We start from the raw sequence: 6,283 nt of genomic DNA, 5'->3' as shown, positions 1-6,283 counted from the left end.
CCCTTGCTCTTCTGGCTCTATTGACTCATTAGCCCATGCCCTTTTGGAATGCCGCTGATATGGCAAACAAGGGTTCGTGGGGGGAGAGAGAGACCTGAGATCAATATTTCAAGAAAACAGTTTATTTGCAGCTGCTGACTCAGAGGCCCTAATGGGCAGAAATCTCTGAGCCCCGATTGTACTGAGGAAGGGATATTTATCCAAATTCAAGATATGACAACCCATCAACATTCAGGGTAACGCTGATAACACTCTAGACATCGAGGCGGCAGTAGAGTAACAGTAGAATAACAGTTTCACCCAGTTCTTGTTATGGTTTACTGTAACCCTCCATGACTCTTGCCCCAATTCCTTAGCACACAGGCATACACACACAGAGATATCCTGCCCAGCAACAAGCTATTCCCTTGCTGTCCTAATACATTTACAGAAAGGAAAAGAGATTATTACAAATTGCTAAATCAGTGGATCTTCCATAGTCAGGGGAAGTCTACCTGCTGTCACACCGCTTTTACAAGGAACTTCGATCGCACTATATTTCCCCCCTTTTAACATACAAATCCAATGCCTCTGTGACTGACATAATGCCTTTTTTACTAAGCGATAGGGACCCCAAGGCTACATTGTCAGTGGCAAGATTTGTTTCAGTCCTTATATCCCTCCAACACTAGATATATGCTGCTCAAGATCAATTGATCAAGGAGCTTCTAAGGGATAAAAGGAAAGGAACGGTAAAAAAAATCTAACTAGCTCCTTATCGGTGCCACCAGGGCAATCTTTCAAAAGGGGTTCAGTGATTATACTTACCTTGCAGGGGAGTCACCATGATCACAAGCGGTGTAGCTTTTCCAGGCGTGGAGTTGCATTCATGGCACAGGCTTCGCTTGCTGAACTGTTGTTTGTCATCAGCTTTAAAAGGTCATCCAGGGAACCGTGGAAACAGCCCTTCATAGGGTCCTGTGGAACTAGTGCCTTGGAAACACCAGCATGGTTAGTGGGTAAGGGGGAGGGGGACCACAGAGATGTGCACACTTGCATGAGAGTAACTCGTGCTGAATCCGACAGATCACGTTCTAGAGCTCACTAGAAGACCTGTAATCAGCAGTGAAGGTGGCTAAGAAGTATTACTTCTCTGCTGCTGTTGCATCAAGTAGCTCACAACCATCCCAATTGTTTAAGGCAGAGCTTCCCAAACCTTTTGAGTCATGGAGCACTTTTCAGGAGAGAAATTCGCCACGGAGTACTACTTTTTACCCAGCACCAATATACTAAACCGAATGACAGTAGTATTTTTCTTTCCAATCTCTTCATGGCGCACTAGGAGATGTTTAGCCTGAAGAGGAGAAGAGTGAGAGGGGATATGATAACCATCTTCAAGTACTTGAGGGGCTGTCATATAGAGGATGGTGCCAAGTTGTTTTCTGTTGCCCAAGAAGGTCGGACCAGAACCAATGGGTTGAAATTAAATCAAAAGAGTTTCCGTCTAGACATTAGGAATAATTTTCTAACAGAGCGGTTCCTCAGTGGAACAGGCTTCCTCGGGAGGTGGTAAGCTCTCCTTCCCTGGAGGTTTTTAAGAAGAGGTTAGATGGCCATCTGTCAGCAATGCTGATTCTGTGACCTTAGGCAGATGATGAGAGGGAGGGCATCTTGGCCATCTTCTGGTCACTGGGGGTGTGGGGGGGGAGGTAGTTGTGAATTTCCTGCATTGTGCAGGGGGTTGGACTAGATGACCCTGGTGGTCCCTTCCAACTCCATGATTCTATGTTTCGTGGAGCACCAAGTGCTCCTTGGAGCATGTTTTGGGAACCTCTGGTTTAAGGTAACATGGCATCTGCAAACTCCTAAAACTGAGCCTTCATTGTATCAGGACTGGACAAATAGTTGTGATGCTTTTGCAAAGTTTTCTGCTGATAAAATACCAAGAATATGCTCTGATTTAGATGCTGACTATAACAGCTCCACTAGAAGAACTGCCTAATACACTGCCTGTTCTAATTATAAACCATCGTAAGCAGTCATACTATTCTACACTGAAGTCCATTGACTACAATAGACTTAGACTCTGTTTAAAATTGCACTGTTGTTATATAATATAAGAATGCAAATGACACAATTTCCTATGGTGAGAACAGATGGAATGGAATACAAGACACTTTAATGATTTTTAAAAGATTGCCAAAAATACATATCCATGACTGCCAGCTCTTCTTTACTGTAAAGAGATACTTTATTAATAGTATTATTATTATTCCTACATAGGGTTGCCTGCTCCGGGTTGGGAAATACCTGGAGATTTTGGGGGCGGAGCCTGGGGAGGGTGGGGTTTGGAGCAGGGAGGGACTTCAGTGCCATAGAATTCAATTGCCAAAGCAGCCATTTTTTCCATGAGAACTGATCTCTATCTGCTAGAGATCAGTTGTAATAGCGGGAGATCTCCAGCCACCACCTGGAGGTTAAGAACATAAGAACATTGGCAACCCTGTTCCAACAGCCTTCTTAGCATACCATGTGCTATATGCTTCTACCTTGATTTGTAAGGCTTTTGGCCCTTTGTTTCAGAATAACCCAGTCCTATAGATTCCCACAGACCAGGCACAGAAGCACAGAGCTGGAAGGGGCCTTGAAGGTCCCTTAAATGGAAGTTCTGGATGTCATGAATGGTGTGGGTTGCCTATCAAAGTGCAGTCAAAGTGCATACTCTGCAGAATACAGCCATGGGGTGTCTCCCTGCACTTACTGTCTTTCCACAGAGCCTTCAGCGCCTCACCTTACATGGGTACCAGCTAGAATAAATTGAGTCTGTTCGTGTTATTATACCTAGCTATTATGAACTGGACCAGATTATAAAACCAGAGTTAGCAAGCCAATCTCATGCTCAGACAAGACATGATGATTTTTTACAAGTTCCCAGTAGCTGCCATGTAGCTGAGCAAAGTTAGAATCTGGCTGGGGGAACTCTCAACTGAACTCATTAAACATCATGTCCAGTTTGAGCCTCAGGTGCTAATGAATTCTCCAGCGCTGAGCTCAAGCAGGATTCAAAGCAGATGTCAGAGTTGAAAGCTCAGTGTTCCATAGCCAATTTTATAAGACACTTAGCCTCCACTTCACACTCATCTTGGCTGATTATATTTTTATATAAAAAAGGGAAGGAATTCTGTTGCTTAGGACAAATTCCTTTACATTCAATAAAGTGCAGTGGGTAAGTATATTTTGCTTGCTTTGTCCTGACCACCAGTTACTAAACACTGATAGAAATCAGAAAGTAAGTGGGTATATTATTTAACAAACGGATGGTCAGAAGCACTGCCTTTCATCAAGGTCAGAGGTTATCATCATGACCATTAAACAATTTGAAAATGATCTCTCCTATGGGATTTCGAGATCTTTCCCAGGATCAGGCTCCATTTCCTCAAGAAACCTAGTTCTTGGAAAAGTCATGACCCTTTTTTTTCTCTTTGCCACAGTGCTGCTTCTTTTCTCCCATCTGTTCCATTTTAAAACCAAAGTCTTTGGGCTATCAGCAGGCTGAGAAAGACAGGTGTGAACAGTCTATTGGGGGGCTGTGGCAAATTGAAACAACATTCAGACCAGGGTAAGAGCTTCCTCTCTTGATGTAGTGCAGAGCTCTGTCCAATATTAGTAGCCATTATTAGTAGCCATTAGTAGACACTGTCCTTCAGTGTTACTCCTCTGAAGATGCCTGCCACAGCTGCTGGCGAAACGTCAGGAAAGAAAATACCAAGACACGGTTACACAGCCCGGATAACCTACAAGAACCAATTAGTAGCCATGTTTTTGTTCATGCAATGCGCTTGGCCCAATACCAAGGTGTTTTCCACCCAGGGATAGGCTTGTATCGTTTCCCTGTTGCTGCTGCAGCGGCTAATATAGTGTAACGGTGACAGGGCTTCCACGCACCAAGTTTCCCTAAAATTTTTGAAAGCAGCAATTTAATATTGTTACGCCACTATACCAAAATATGCATTGGATGGCATTTCTCACATCAGATTTGTCCTGGGAATGGGAACCTGCATTTGCCAACATCTAGGATATTGTCTTACATTTTGAAATTTCAGACCAAATTCCAGATCTTCACTTTTTAATGTAGCAACACAAACAGTGCATTCCTAAGGAGAGTTACTCCAGTCTACTTCCATTGAAATGAATGGGCTTAGACTGGATTAACTCTCTTTAGGAATGCACTGAAAGTGAGGAAGAACATGGTGAATATGATTTGCAATTCCATTATTTGAGGCAGAAATTTTAAAAGGTGTCACTTACATATTACTAGTTGTCATTATGCTGTCTTTATTTAAAAGTTAAAATCTCTCAACCTCCTCTTGTGATCTACAGTATGGGGATAATACTGCCTTCGTTAACAAAGTTAATGTGAGGATTACTGAGATAATATGAGTGAAGTGCTTTAAATACTTCTTGAAGTGCTTTGTAAATGCTATAAATGTTGTTATAGTCTTTGATGTTTAATGTGATGCCCTGTATCCACAGTCAGTTATGCATGGGTACTTTCACTCACGTTCACCCCCGGTCTGTCTCAGTTGTTACTTGGAGTTATGCATGAGTTTTCCATCCATTAGAGATGACCTCGCTGCCAGCCCTCAAAAATCCCAGGACTTCCCGTCCCTCTGTTAACCCAATTCTTCCATTTCTCCTGAGCTCAGCCTGCTTGAAATCCCCATGCGTAAGGCAAAGCACGGGACACAGAAGCTTGGGGGAGCGACGTTTCTCTCACAGAAAGAACTACAGCCAATTACAAAGCAGCATGTCAAGAGGCGTGGATTCAAATGCTTCCTGCTTCCTCAGAGTTTTTTCTAAGCAGAAGAAAGGCATTTAGAAATTAAGCTTGGGTTCCCCTCCCCCAAACATTTTAGGGAGCTCCATTTTGTTTTTGTTTTTTAAAATGCTTTTTGACTTGGCACTTGGATTTCCACTGGAGGACTTTTCTCTCAAATAAAGCACTACAGCCAATTACAAAGTGGCATTTCAAGGGGCGGGGATTCAAAAGCTTCTTGTTTTGAGTTTGGAGATTGCTGGTGCATAGCTTTGCCAGAAGAAAGTATGGGTCCAGCGAGCAACGAACCTCAGGTAAAACTGTCATGCATAAGTGACCCATAAATGAGGTACCTTAGTGCATAACATTAATCAAAGTGTTTCACTTACAACACTTCAGCAGGCATACATGCCAAATCCACCTCTTAATAACAAAAATCAAATAGGGTAACAATAAGTGGAAAACATGCAGGAGATAAGGAACCTAACATTTTGTGCAGATTAGTACATGCAAGGTTTCTAAAGGAAACAGAGAACCATTTTGTGCCCACTTTATTTATTTCCTTTTTTGTCTTTTCAGTTTGTACCACTGACTTCTGTGAATGATTCAAAATTTCTGCCTAATTTTCAGCTTCTTTAATCAGGCTTCCCATCTGTACGTCATCACTTAATTCATGACCTGATCAATTGCTTTCCTTTTCAAATAGTCACTGTGTTCCTGAATGGGTGCAATTTGCAAAAGTACACCATCTACTCCTGATGCTTCCACTGATTTCATTGAATTTAATTCAATTTCATTCAATTCAATCCTGAATGTGCTATTTTAAGATCTATTTCAAAAGGATATTTTTAAAAAAGCATTTTAAAACTTTTTTCTTTCACATCAGTCTGTTTATTTGAACTCAGTATCCATTTTCCATTTTAGTCATGTGTGATACCTGCCTAGCCTTTCAGTACTCAGCTGTATGGCATTTTCTAAGTCAAATATAAATATGATGTGGTGGTAGAAAGTGCCATCAAGTCATAGGCCTTTTATGCACGGGTTGTTTGTGCTGGATATGCTGCTCTCTCGATGCACAGTATTTGCTGTTGAATTCGCAAATCACTATGCATAGGGGCTTTTTGCCCCGAAGAAATTCCCGGAGTACTTGGTGATGCAGAAATTCAATCCCAAGTACTCTTTAAAACAAAATGGCATACATGCCTGTTACACTCTTCAAACAGGGACCTTTTCCCCCACCCCTTGGCAAACTCCCATGCCTTTAACAACAGCTACATGGGCAGGCACAGGGGAGAATGTTGTATGCAGGGAGGGAGATAGAATACCCAAGTTTTGTTTTGTTTTCCTCTCTCACATAGTTCTGCAAATCCCTTTCTGCAGGGCTGTGAAACTGACCAAATAAGCAGCTGAATAGGTCATTTGTGATTATTTCAGGATTCTAGCTAGTCGCAAACAGAAGAAAACTGTTCAATCAGGCTGAGGTCTGAA

Source organism: Euleptes europaea, chromosome 7 (genome assembly GCF_029931775.1).
Source record: "Euleptes europaea isolate rEulEur1 chromosome 7, rEulEur1.hap1, whole genome shotgun sequence".
Lineage (NCBI taxonomy): Eukaryota > Metazoa > Chordata > Lepidosauria > Squamata > Sphaerodactylidae > Euleptes > Euleptes europaea.
Note: the sequence above shows the minus strand (reverse complement) of the source record.